Genomic DNA, 14,872 nt, shown 5'->3' on the forward strand with positions numbered 1-14,872 from the left:
TCTAACTTTCATCAAGCGGGACATGTATTCAAAGTTGTAATTATCAAAAGACTGTTAGAAGAACTGTTTGTTTTAAAAAGACGAATGAAAGTAGGTTCTCGAAAATGGTAAAACTAAGTATTGAAGACTTGCTCACTTTGATCGGCCGCTAGTCTAACATGTGAAAATAGTCGGTAAAATAAATTCGTTACACGGTGTGCTAGTGACCTAATACGATATATATGGGGTCAGTAAATTCTGGGTCAGTTAATTACTGTAACTAATAATATATCTATATATATATATATTTCTTCCATATAAGGTCACCAGGAGAAATTTAGAATTTATTTCAACATTTTCTTTTTTAAGTCATTATTCATTTCATTTAATTTACTATCATGTTCAAGCTCAAATAGGTAACGTACATTCCTATACTTTTGAAAGAATGAAGCAATCAGATCCTTTTTAGATGTTTTGAAAAGTAATCGTCATTTCTATCAGATAAAAAAATACATTGTTTTAGCTAAAATGAAATAAAATACTCACCATCTCGGTCCATAGAAATCTCAGTTACTTTAAGATATTTTGATTACAAAAAAAAAGACAAAGCGAAACACACAATTGGAAGTTTGCGGAGAACTAGGTATATGGCTTTTCGTAAGTAGATACATCTAAAGATAAAAATGACTATTCAAACTATTGATTAGCAACACAAAAACTAACTTTGTCTACGTCACCTGGTCAGTGAACGAGATTTAGAAAAGAAAATTTAACCATATTTTAAACTATTCATTTATAGAAAAACAATTTTTTTTTTTAATTTCCTTTCTTTTTACTATTATTTACAAAATTTAAGAGTAGAAAAAAACCTTCATTTTTCATAAGTTTGAATTATCTTCAAAAAAACAATCCAGAGACAACTTACAGAGAAAGACATATTGATAAAAAATATATTTCAAATCTTGGTCAGTAATATTTAAGCATTTGAATGAATGTTTTAATATTACCACTATTATATTTTTATAAGACTCTCCGTAATGGATACTATACAATCTGACACTCCTGAATGTAAAAAAGTGGATGAAACACGTGAGACTACTTTTTTCTTCTTCGGTCTGTCTGTATTTCTGATTTTGTTTGGTAAATAGATCTATGACGGATAATCAAACAAACAACCTTAGAGTCAGGTTAGGGGTGAGTGCTAACTTCATGTCATTTCGGGCCTTTTATAGCTGACTTCGCGGTATGAGCTTTGCTCAATGTTGTAGGCCGTACGGTGACCTATAGTTGTTTGTTTTCTGTGTCATTTTGTCTCTTGTGGAGAGTTGTCTTATTGGCAATCATACCACATCTTTTTTTTTTTATATGTGTACGCCATCCACATTAGTTGTGTGACTGTGACAAGCAAGGAGTCTTTAGATTAATGGTTGTCGTTGGTTCATGTTGGTTATGTTTGTTTTACGTAAATTGATTTGAATTTCTTGTAAATTAGGCCGTTCATTTTCCTTATTTGAATTGTTTTACATATTTTTATGCAGAGGCCTTTTAAAACCGACAATACAGTCCTTCTCAATAATGAAGGCGGTATGGTGGCCTAAAATTGCTTAAATCTACTTTCTTTGAAATCTGGTGGATATAGTACCGTCATTTACAAACATACCACATGTTTACCTACTAGTATTAAGTCTGTATGTTTTGTTCACACAATGCTGGCAATAAAATAGGATTTTTCTCTTTAAGCGACTGGACTAAGTACTTGACTCCATTTTATCTGTCAGTTTTAATCTCTATAAGATGTGCATTAACGGTTCCAAAAGTGTTGTAGTTAATGATGAATACAGAAATTTTACACTTATATTATTATTCTCAGAAGAACTTATTGTTGGAATGGGGAATTTAAAAATTTAACGACGAGCGTTTTGTCTACATAAGACTCATCATTGACGCTCAGACAAAAATAGTTATGAAGCAAAACAAGTACAAAGTTGAAGAGCATTGAGGACCAAAAATTCAAAATAAATTGTGCCAAATGCGGCTCATGTAATCTATTCCTTGGAAATTCTAAGTTTTGAAAACAGAAAATTTATAAAAATGACCATCTAATTGATATTCATGTCAACACCGAAGTGCTGACTACTGGGCTAGTGATACCCTCGGTGACCAAACGTCCACCAGCAGTGGCATCGACCCACTGGTGTTAAACGTTTTCAAAGGTACCAGGATTATAATTTAATACGCCAGACGCGCGTTTCGTCTTCATAAGACTCATCAGTGACGCTAAGTTTCTATATAAGCATGGAAAGTAAAGTTATTCAGTGACTACATCAACTGTCAGACGTTAATTGTTATTCATGTTCAGTTATCGCTTTTTTTTTAAGTTTTGAAAGGTCATCGTTTGTTATACTTTTAGATATCCTGTTTCACTGATAAAATCGAACAATATCCATTTGAACACATAAAAAAACATTAACATTTTCTTTCGCGTAACATGAAAATGAAAATAACTCTTTCTAAACGTGAGAGCTATATATGATCAAAACGTACATAAAATGCATAGCCATATCAACCTTGCATAAGGAGATTAAACCTAAATTTCTTTTATAATTTTAGAAAATACAATTTTAGAAAATACAATTTTAGAAAATACAATTTTAGAAAATACAATTTTAGAAAATACAATTTTAGAAAATAATGGAAAATTGTAAATTCATCGTAAGGAACAAGAGAGCAGAAGATCTATATTCAGACAGAAATATGTCTTTGTTTTTTTATACTTAGGATATTATTATACATCACGTTTTTGTTTAATAATTTCAGTGATAGACCGTTATCTTTTGTTAGGTAAACTATATAATAATATAGTTAATCTAAACCAGCATCTCATGTTTTCATGCCTATATAAGGCTAAAAATGGTTAACTTGAGTTTATAAAGCTTAAAATGATTTCTTTAGAAACATACGAAAGGTGAACTATCATTACTTTCAAATACTATGACTACTTCTATAAAAACGAATAAATTAAGAGAGACATGGTATAATGTTGTTAACTTAATCTTTATCACTGAACATGAACAGGTGTTGTTGTTACCCAACCGTTTGATATTTCTCTTTGTTTCTAATAAATTGTGCGGATAGCTTTTTGTTCATCTTAAATACATTAGAAGGTATACTTCTGTCAATTTCATTGCGGAACTACATTTCTGAATACGAATTAATTAAGGCATGATATAAATCTGCTAATTTATACATAATATAGACTTCATGCAGGAACTTCTTAGGAAGAAAGATAAGAAGTTAGCAATATCCTTTAACTCTACTTTCCGCTATATAGATGACGTTCTTTCACTAAACAATTCAAAATTTGGTGACTATGTGGAACGCATCTATCCCATCGAATTGGAGATAAAGGATACTACAGATACAGTTAAGTCGGCTTCATATCTTGACTTACATCTAGAAATTGACAATGAGGGTCGGTTGAAGACAAAACTTTACGACAAAAGAGATGATTTCAGCTTTCCAATTGTGAACTTTCCATTTCTAAGTAGCAACATTCCAGCAGCACCTGCATACGGGGTATATATCTCCCAATTGATACGATATTCCCGTGCTTGCATTTCCTATCATGATTTTCTTGATAGAGGGTTACTGCTCACAAGGAAGCTATTAAACCAAGAGTTCCAAATGGTGAAGTTGAAATCATCCCTTCGTAAATTTTACGGACGCCATCACGAGTTGGTTGACCGTTATGGAATAACTGTTTCACAAATGATATCGGATATGTTCCTTACGTCGTAACTACAATCCCCTTCCCTTTCATGAATGTGACCTACCGAATTAGACTATTTACCGGATTTGTAATCACATAAGCAACACGACGGGTGCCACATGTAGAGCAGGATCTGCTTACCCTTCCGGAGCACCTGAGATCACCCCTAGTTTTTGATGGGGTTCGTGTTGTTTATTCTTTAGTTTTCTATGTTGTGTCATGTGTACTATTGTTTTTCTGTTTGTCTTTTTCATTTTTAGCCATGGCGTTGTCAGTTTGTTTTAGATTTATGAGTTTGACTGTCCCTGTGGTATCTTTCGTCCCTCTTTTTTTTATACCTATAACTGTCAGAACAGTAGAATTTTCCTTGAACACTGACGAGTCTCATATACCATACCAATAAAACAGTAGATGTCTTCTAAAGAACATTAACAAGTCTCATATACCATACCACCAGCATCAATATATGTCTCCTAATAAATGCAACCAATTCTCATATACCATACCACATAGAAATGAAAATGTCTTCTAAAGTACATTAATAAGTCTCATGTACCATACCACATAGAACAAGTAGAAGTCTCCACCCAAAACCTAACAAGTCTCATATACCATACCACAAGAACAGTTGATGTGTCCTTATAGACAATAACTGGTCTCATGCATCATACCACATTTATCTATATTACTATAGATACTTAGAATAGAAAAGGAAATGTTTAACTAAGATGGAACATTTATCCTGCCGTACTGGATACTTGATATCATATGCAAAACTTTATAATAACTATTCTAATTCTATTTACAAACTAAAGTACTAAGACACCATTGTATACACAGTATACTAATATCATATTCACAATCATTTCTAAATCTATTATACTGAATACATATGAAAATGATAATAAATGTATCATTTGGCTTTCTAGGGGGCTACTCGTTAAAACTTACAATAAAACAGATTAAAATAACCAAATGAAAAACACTACCTACTCAAAATAGTTTTAAATTAATTAAAAAGTAAATTGTCTAAATTATGCAATTTTAAGAACCTGAGGTAGAGCCCTGACAGGTGAAAATTAATTTCAGAAACCTGACTGGTAGAGCCCAGACAGGTATAAATTTGAAAAATGAGAATACCTGCGGTAGATCCCAACAGGTACTTTTAGAACCTGAGTGGTGGAGCCCAAACAAGTATGAATTTTGAAAACTGAGAATTCCTGCGGTAGATCCCAACCGGTACTTTTAGAACCTGAGTGATAGAGCCCAGACAAGTATGAATTTTGAAAACTGAAAATACCTGCGGTAGATCCAAACAGGTACTTTTAGAACCTGAGTGGTAGAGCCCAAACAAGTATGAATTTTGAAAACTGAGAATTCCTGCGGTAGATCCCAACAGGTACTATTAGAACCTGACTGGTAGATCCCAGACAAGTATAAATTTGAAAAATGAGAATTCCTGCGGTAGATTCCAACAGGTACAAAAAATAACTTAATTATCACCCTTAAATAAAACGAAGCCTAAATAAATTATAAAATGTATTAATGAATTGGGGGAAAATAATTTCCCTGAAATTAAGTAGGCCAAATTGAACGAGTAGCATGAGTAAAAGCCCCCAAGAAATGATACATATACATATTTATAAAGATGCTGGATACACATATGACGTTAAGTAATTTCGGAATTATGTATAATTATTTACCAGAGAGGCGAAAGATACCAAACGTATATGCAAACTCATATCTCAAAAACTGACAATTTCATGATCAAAAAACGAAAAAAAGAAATCAAAAACAAAGAACAGTATACAAAACACAACCAGAGACATTGTGTGATTAGACACTGTCACAAGTTAGAAAACCTTTTCATTGCATGTATATAGGACTACTCTAATGGACAGCTCAATTTGGAACATATAATCATTTGAAAGGTACATATGCACGCCAGACAGGGTTCAACTGACCTTGACTTCATATCTGATGTTAAGTGTTAGTGTTTAAGTCTGTTTAACTAATATTAAGGTATACAACCACTAATTCATAGCCCCATTGCTTTCTATGTTAAATTTCAAGCATTAATGGCTACGTTGTCTCAAGTTCAAATAAAAGGCAGTTATTTCATGTCAAAACTGTACTGTATCCTGACTTGTACTAAAAAAAATCAACATACCTTTGTTGAAAATAGTTATTCTATGTTCATTAACTGACTGCAATTCTTAAATATTAAGTGACCTTAAATGTATTTATTCCTTGAAAAGCCACGAGGACAATTTGCTATCTTAAGATTTTTTTTATTGTAAGTCATTATTTATTTCGCTCAATATAATAGTTTGCTATCGTTAGCTTAAAAGGGTACCGTACAATTTTATAGACAAAAAAGATTCTGATTAAAATACAGATTTTGTGTTGATGCTTTGACAATAATCGACATTTCTATCAGTTAAAAAACTCATATATTTAGGCTTATATCAATTGTACTGCTCATCTTGATACATATACATTTTAGTTACTTTTAGATATTACAATTATAAAACAAAAGGGATAAAACAATACAAAATCGGAAGTCAGCACAGAACTAGATATGTTGAGTTCCGTAATGGGTTACATCTAAAGAAAAAAATTAACGAATGGGTGTCTTCTTCACTTGATCAGTGATAGAGATTTAATCAACAAAATTAAGTCATACGTGTACCCATACTTTTCATGCTTATCACGAATTTCCATTTGTTATTCTTGGTAGAGAATTAGGACAATTTATCAAAGGGGGAACCAATTTACTAAGAATGTAAGAATAGAAAAAAAAACTCCAACTTTCCGTATAAAAACTAAGGACAATTTCTTTCAACTACTATAACAAATAATCTCGAGACAACTTGCAGAGGAAGATATACATATATTGCCAACAATGAAGTTTAAAATAGTATTTCAGGTTTTGGTCAGTACTAATTTAACTATTTGAATAATTGTTTTAATATCACTACTGAAATATTGTTTATTTTATTGAAACATCAAAAGAATATGATGCCATTTGGTATTTCAAAATACATACCAGCTTCTTAGAACATAGATGAAACGACTGCCTTTTTTCCGTTTGTCTGTTTTTTATGATGTTATTTTGATATTTTTTCACATTTTCATATCGGGGTCTTTTATAGCCGACTTTAAATACTGTGTTGAAACAGTTGGTTACTTTGAGTTAAATCTCTATTCCAGTATGATATTCTTCAGTTTGGATTTTGACAATGAATTTAATACTTCACAAAGCAAAATAATGTTCCTCAACTGTTTTAATTATTATGCATCATTGGCCTTCAAATATTCAGGTTTTGGCGACTGGAATAAATAATTGACTTTAAGTCCGTTTTTTTTTTAATATCTGCAATTTTCCGTCTTTTTAAGATGTTCAGGTATTGTTTCAAAAGTGTTATGATTAAATATAATTATATGGTTCATAATATTCATATCTTCCTCAACAACATCGACACTATTGGATTGAGGACTTGAGGTTAATTGTGAATAGATTCAATAAAAAAGAAGATATAAATAACAGCCAAAGACATCTTATTCCCTGTTTTAAAAATGCACGATGTCGAATTGTTTACATTTATATAATACTATACATATTCATTACAGGTTGTTTTATTGTCGATGATTCAAACTGCCCATTTAACCGCATCATGCAGAGACCCTGAATCATTCAACGTACATCAACTTCATTTTACTTCCGACAATATCACAGCAACAGTCAAATTCGTATTACCAAGTAACTCAGACATCCTTCATGGATATGGCACTTTATACAAAGTACCAGAACATTTGATAAACATCAGATACGAAACAGAATTTAAACTTGGAGAATGCATAGATTATCGGAGACGTGTATTTCGTGAGGAATTAGCGCACGAGCCGATCTCCGTTGGTAGTACATGTCCGTGGTACTATAGAAAGAATATTGATGAAAACAGATTGCCAAACATTTTATATGATGTTGAATGTATCTGTGATAACTGTATCGGTCACAGATTTGGGAGAACTTGTCAAAAAATATACACTTATATCAATGTTTACAGAAGAACAGGATGCTTAAATGGGATTTATGAATATTCAACAATAGTCGAGCCTATATCGGTTGGTTGTAGCTGTGTAAGAGACCCCAAATCAATTGGTAGACAAACAATGCATTCATAAAATGTTCAGATATATCAATGTAACTACCTCATATAGTTCTCTAGTCAAGTGATTTTAGGGTAACATTTGTATTTTCATATATTACATGTATGTTTTTATTATTGATTGTTATCAAATGAATTTATATTTCAATGAAATTGATATGTCATACAACTTAGTATTTTGAATCGTTATTGTTGAATGGATACAGAAATAAGGTTTAGTGAAGATGCAGGTTGAAGTTATTCAATGGCAGTTTAAAAGGTTTACCGTTATAATAATCAGTTATCTTTGGTGGATGTAATGGGAGATAAGTAAAAAGTCAATGAGAAATCAAAACAATCAGAATAGAACAACAGACAATTAATTTATTGTTTCTTCTTATGATTTCTTATGAATAAAATAATTAGGATTAACACAATAAATCGTAACATTATTAAACATTTTTGATTATGATTAACAAACTCGGTTTTAGTTTGTTACCCCGATTTTGTTATTTGTCCATGGATTTATGAGTTTTGAACAGCGGTATACTACTGTTGCCTTTATTCATCATGAATACCAGAATTAAAATTTTGTATTTCGTCTATAAAAGACCCATCAGTGACGCTCTAAAAAAATTTGAAGGTCAAATCAAGTACAACGTGGAACGGCATTGAGGACCCAAAATTCAAAACGTTTTTACCAAATACAGCTTAGGTAATCTATTCCTGGGGTCGAAAATTCTTAGGTTTGATTTAATTAAAGTTTTGTAAACAGTTTATTTATACTTTTGACAATATCAATGATAATTCATGTTAAACACAGAAGTATTCCTGTTAAATTGTGTGTTATGTCAGTTTGATATAGCACCTTGCTTCTGTCTTCCAAAAATCAAAATTATGTCAAGGATGGTTATGGATAAAAATATAAAATCATTTTCAGAATCGTCGAATGAATTTATTACTTGTCAATATATACACATATAAGATACCGGAATAACTTCTTATTCATCAAAGTATAGCCATGGTGACCATTTCATATCGCAGCATGATGTAGATCTAGGTATGTATAAGAAGGAGAACAAAGGACATGCAGTGACTTAGAATTAATTCAAAGAATGTATGAAAGTTTATTTTTGTTTTGTTTGTCAGTTGCTTGTATTTTACTTTCTTTTACGTTTGGTCATATCTGTTTCTATTCCCTTAGTATTCAAATTCGTTCTTCATTATTCTTTATACCTTTTCAAAAGTAATTCCATTTATCAATAATAACAAATTGTGATGGTCAAATCAGCTTTAATTTTGTTTTGAAAGTTTATCGCTTAGGCTACATACTCTTAGCTTTTCTCTTCTTTTTTCTTTATGACAAATCGAACTACCTTCATTTGAATGCAAAAGAAAAAAACGTAGCATATTCTCAGACGAAACTTGAGAATACAGTTTAAAACATTGTGTGCTTTTGGTGCGCTTTTCTGGATGAATCTTCTTTAGGAACACTCAAGCCTAAAAAGCCATGGATGTTAAATTCCTAGTAACGTAATACACACGTAATCTATATGACCAAAAAAGGACGTGGTAAGTATAGCCAAATACCCCTCATATCAACTTTGCCAAAAGGAGTTGCAACCTATTTGTTTAAATTAATTATCGACAATAGAAAACAAATGTAAATTAATCACAAGGAACCAAAAAAAAAAACCCACCTCAAAATGATCTAGTATCATTTTTCGGACAAAAACATTTTTTTGTTTATTGTTTAATAAAGGTATTATTATTGATCATTAAGATTTTGTATATTTTATAAGGTTTTATAGACTATAACGTTAAGTTAGATAAACCATATAGCGTTATCGTAAATAATTTAGCATATAAAATAACATGTTATAAATTTATAAAACCTATATCGTACTTATGATCTAATAATGTTGAAATATTCAACAAATCATTTAAGAAGCATACGGATGCTGATTGGAGGAATTATGTAAAAGGCAAAAATGGGTACCTATACTTTTCAACAATACAGCTGTTTTAATACGAATTAATTAAGGAAGATATTGTATAATTTTGTTAATTCAATCTCTTCAAGTGACCGAGCAGGGATGTAGTAGTAAGACGACCTTTTCATGACTCTCTTTGTTACGGATTTTTCGAGAAAACAACCTTTTTCATTATATTGAACATTTGAATACTAGTATACAGTATACGTATGAGCGTACATGCATAAACAGGTCATACATCTGATTGTTATTAAAAAAAAAATTTATATTACCACTTTCAACAAATGGTTTGGAAAACACATTTAAATCATTTGACATTCGTTGTCAATATAATGGAATTTTATGCGACTGTCATACAGATTAGAGGTTTAGCGAACATAAAAAAAAAATGCCTGTACCAAGTCAGGAATATGAAAGTTGTTACAAACTCATCATAGATACCAGGATTGAAATTTTATATTTGCGTCGTCTACAAAAGACTCATCAGTGACGCTCGAATAAAAAAATGTTATCCATTCCGTTTGATATGTTTTAATTTTGCCATTTGCTTATGTACTCTCCGTTTAGAATTTTCTTCGGCGTTTGGTATTATTGTTATTTTACATTCTATTAACACGATTGTATTTCTACTAGTTTGCATTGGTGATAACATACCAGTATAACTCAATTATGAGGCAAAAGTTGTGTTGAGTTATTTGTTATGATTTTATCTTTAATATGATTTTACTAAGGAATATATAATACATAACGATGAAGTAATTTGAATTTAACAAGCATCAGAAAAAAAATTAAAGAGTACATAACGTTACTTAATTTCGAAAGGAGTTTTTGTTCTGTCATCAAGAATGACCATAATGTAATGATAATATATTTATCAACATGGTTCAAGTACTTCAGAATGGACGAAAAAAACACTTTTGAAAAGTTCTTGTTGGAATGTATTTTTCACCAAGCAAAGCAGATAATATATGTTAATTTTTGTTTATCTATAGACCTTTAGCCATATTCGAAAGTTAGAACTAGAAAAGGGCCTAGCTGTTTCCAAACACACAACGTGGAGCTGATCTTCTTGGATTGGGAAAAAAACGGCCATAATGTTTTTTTTCTCCAAAATTACCTTTATTATGCAAGCTCAAACCTAAATGATTTGAAAGCCAAGGATATATAAGACCAAGACATACGAAGAGCTCTATATCCAAAAGGGTGTACTACTGGTTTATTTACATTTTATCAAAGGTTTATAAAAGCATAGGGTGTTTTGTTGTTTTAACAAATATGGGTTTTTTTCTGACTTACATTTTTTTATTTTTTTATTGTAACCGTTATTTTACCTGTAAATTGACAATAAATTCTACTATGAAATCAAGGAAGCCGTGCAAAATGTTTGATAAATTTACTTGGAAAATGTATTTGATTTGACATATACAAACAAAATATATATACAATTATTTATTATTCGATTCTTTTTTTTTATTCCCAACAATTTTTTTTTTCTAATTTTGAAAAATACTTTGTTCTGAAATTTTATATTCAAAGTAAAGACAATTCATTCTATCCGTTTAAGGAATTTTACAAAAGTCTTATTAGTTCACAGTAATTGGAGTTAAAAAGAAATTTACTTGTATGTGTTGGAGATAAGAATAGCTATCCTCACTATTCATTAGAAACAAAAAAGAAGTCACACTGGTATGCAATACGTCATCTCTTTGTGGTCAGTGACAAGGATTTAATTAACAATTTCAGTCATATAACCTCACTTCCTTAATCAATTCGTATTAGTATTTTATAACTAGATACAAACGGACACGCACGCATAGTTTCAAAGTTTAGTGATTTTTTAATGTTTTACTTTAGTTGAGTAGATGAAACCTTTTTAAGATTTAAAAAAAAGAAAAACATAGTTCCGATTTGATAAAAAAACATGTTTCTATGTTTATTCTTAATTTCGCTTTTAATTCAATCTTAAGTGTATTTTCTACATGATGACAATTTGCATCTTATAATTAGATATTTGAAATGTGTTTTACTTGACTTATTTCTCTTTTTGTCATCAGCTGACTCTGATTTGTTTCATACACGGTATTGTGGAAAGTTTTATTTCGCATATCTCTTTGTAACCCTTAGGTTAATTATATTTTCAACTGAGACGCTGTTGTTTAAAGAAAATTATGTTAAAGATTGCTTATTCACGAATCAATTTTCGAATATAGAAATAATATCTAAACAAATATTCGTTTACAACACAGTTAACAAATAACAAAAAACCATACCACATCTTGGGGTCAGCATTATTCTCCAAGGAAAGACCGTTGTCTATTCAATATAAGTACCAAACAATGCGGTCTTATAAAAGTGGAAAATCAAAGAACTCACTATCGCCACCAATTCCCTGATTGATAAATTAGGTTGGAACGACAGTGTGTTTAACATCGACCTAAATGTGTATATTGGTATAAACTGCCTACAGTATCTATCAGTAGCGTGTAGAGATCATAGACTATTCAATTTACCTCAACTTTGTTTAAGCACCAGTAATATAAAAGCAACAAGCAAATACATATTTCCACGTGCATGGTGGCTCAGACATTCTTTCTGTATATGGCACATTATATACAGTCTCACAATATTTGGAAAACATCAGATGCAAAACAAAATTTAAGTTTGTAGATTACATTGATTATCAGAACCTTGGTTCGTGAGCCAATCTCCGTTGTTAGTACTCATCATTGGTACTATATGAACAATTATATTGATTTAACAGATTGTCCAAATTCTTCTATGACTTTAAATGCATTGGTATTAATTGTACTGGTCACAGATTTTGACATTTATCACTTCTTTCTACTTGTATTACTGTTTGCAGAAGAAATTCTTTTTGAATGGAGAATAGGCTATGACAATTAACCAATAATCGAACCCAATATAGGTTGTTTGTATCTGTGTTGGATACTTAACACCAATTGACCGGCAAACAATGCATCCATGAAATGATCCGAAAACTCAACTGTCATGCCTCATATAATTAATCTAGTATAATGTTTATGGTTGGCATTTATCAGTTTCTTCCTATTATTAATAGATTTTATATTTTTAAAATGTGATACAGATTTAATCATTGAAGAAAAACCTAGTTTTTCACTATTTAGTTTTATTTGGTGCAAATGCAAAGCAAACGTATTCTATGATAATATAAAACTTTTACCTTTATTCATTGCCAGTAAGCCTTGAAATTCTTGGATTAAAGACGAGATGGATGAATGTAAATGCGACTTCAAACCAATAACACAACTGACATCCAAAAGGCAGCATATATAATCAGTTATAACTGCTACTAGTGCAATATATATTTTCAATAAACTCATCATAGATATACCAGGATTGAAATTTTGTGTTTCCGCCAGACGCACGTTTCGACTACAAAAGACTCATCAGTGACGCTCGAATCGAAAAACGTTAAAAAGGCCAAATAAAATACGAAGTTGTAGAGCAATGAGGACAAAAATTAAAAAAAGATGCCAAATAAAGCTATGATAATCTACTCCTGAGGTAAAACAGACTTAGTATTTAAAAAAAATCAGTTTTGTAAACAGTTAATTTAATTAATTAATGGAATGCATTACATAAAAATTCTCAGTTGATGAGGTTTGCTCTGTTCAGTTTAACCCTGTTTTTATAAATTAAAACAACTCACTCCAAACCAAGATAAAAGAAATGTAAGAGTCACAACTTCTCTTTGATTGAGTGGTTAGCCATACATGTATTAGGTATTTGGATCAGTTATGCCTGTGTTAAGCATAGCTGTACCAGTTATCATTACTGTTTTGACAACTTCTCCATAGTTAGATTTTTTATAATCATTTTCATCTTCCTCAAGTTGCAATATTCCTTTTTGTTTGCAGTTCTTTGACTTAACATTTAATCTCTCATTTGCTAACAACTCCATATTTCTATTTTTCTCGTGAGATATGTTTGTTGATATGCGTAGTTCTGTGGCTTGGGTAGACGATAGCACTATGAAACCTTTTGTGTAATTACTACCACGTCGTCGACACCAGATGTTAATAGTTATCAAAGGTACCAGGAACATTTAGTACGCCAGACGTGCGTTTCGTCTACATAAGACTCATCAGTGATGATCATATCAAACAAGTACAAACTTTAAGTTGAAGAGCATTGAGGATCCAAAATTCTAAAAAGTTGTATCAAATACGGCTAAGGTAATCTATGCCTGGGAAAAGAACATCCTTAATTCACACACAAGTGGCAAAATTTCACATTCGGAAAAAGTGTTGGTATACTAACACTACCATTCTTAAGCAAAAGTAAACCATGGAGTCTATATAGTAACACTTGTATTCTTTCCCAAAGAAAAACCGTTAGAATATGCATGTAATAATGATGTATGATAATAATACCGATTTGTAACAAAGGTAAATCATAGAAATATTCAATTACACCAACAAAATGTAAATCATAGTATAACATAATAAAAATAAAGGTTTTAGGCAAACTTAAGGTAAACCATGGCAAACAATAATAACACTATGGATCTTAAGCAAAGGTACAAAAAAAAATAGGGCACATTTTATAACACTGCGGTTTTAAGAAAACGTAACCATAGGAAAATATGATAGGGGTTCATATCCGCTGTTCAAGTAACCTATCCAATATCACGACAGGTTTGACGGTACATTTTACTTCAGTATAAAATTTAGGCTTTTAAGCAAAAGTTAACAATGGGCGTATATATAATAAATAACATAAAACGATTTTAAGCAAAGGTAAATTCTAAGGTATTATAATAATGCTAAATATTTTCAGCAAAGGTAAAACCATATTTATTGTAACTTATTAGACCTCCTGTCCGCCAATACATAGTTTTTACATAAAATCACTTGATGCAAGAAGTGTCTTCGCTTTTTTCTTTAAAATGTTGTTCTATTCCCATAGATAGATAAATATGTTTATCCAAATATATC

Source organism: Mytilus edulis, chromosome 8, assembly GCF_963676685.1.
Source record: "Mytilus edulis chromosome 8, xbMytEdul2.2, whole genome shotgun sequence".
NCBI lineage: Eukaryota > Metazoa > Mollusca > Bivalvia > Mytilida > Mytilidae > Mytilus > Mytilus edulis.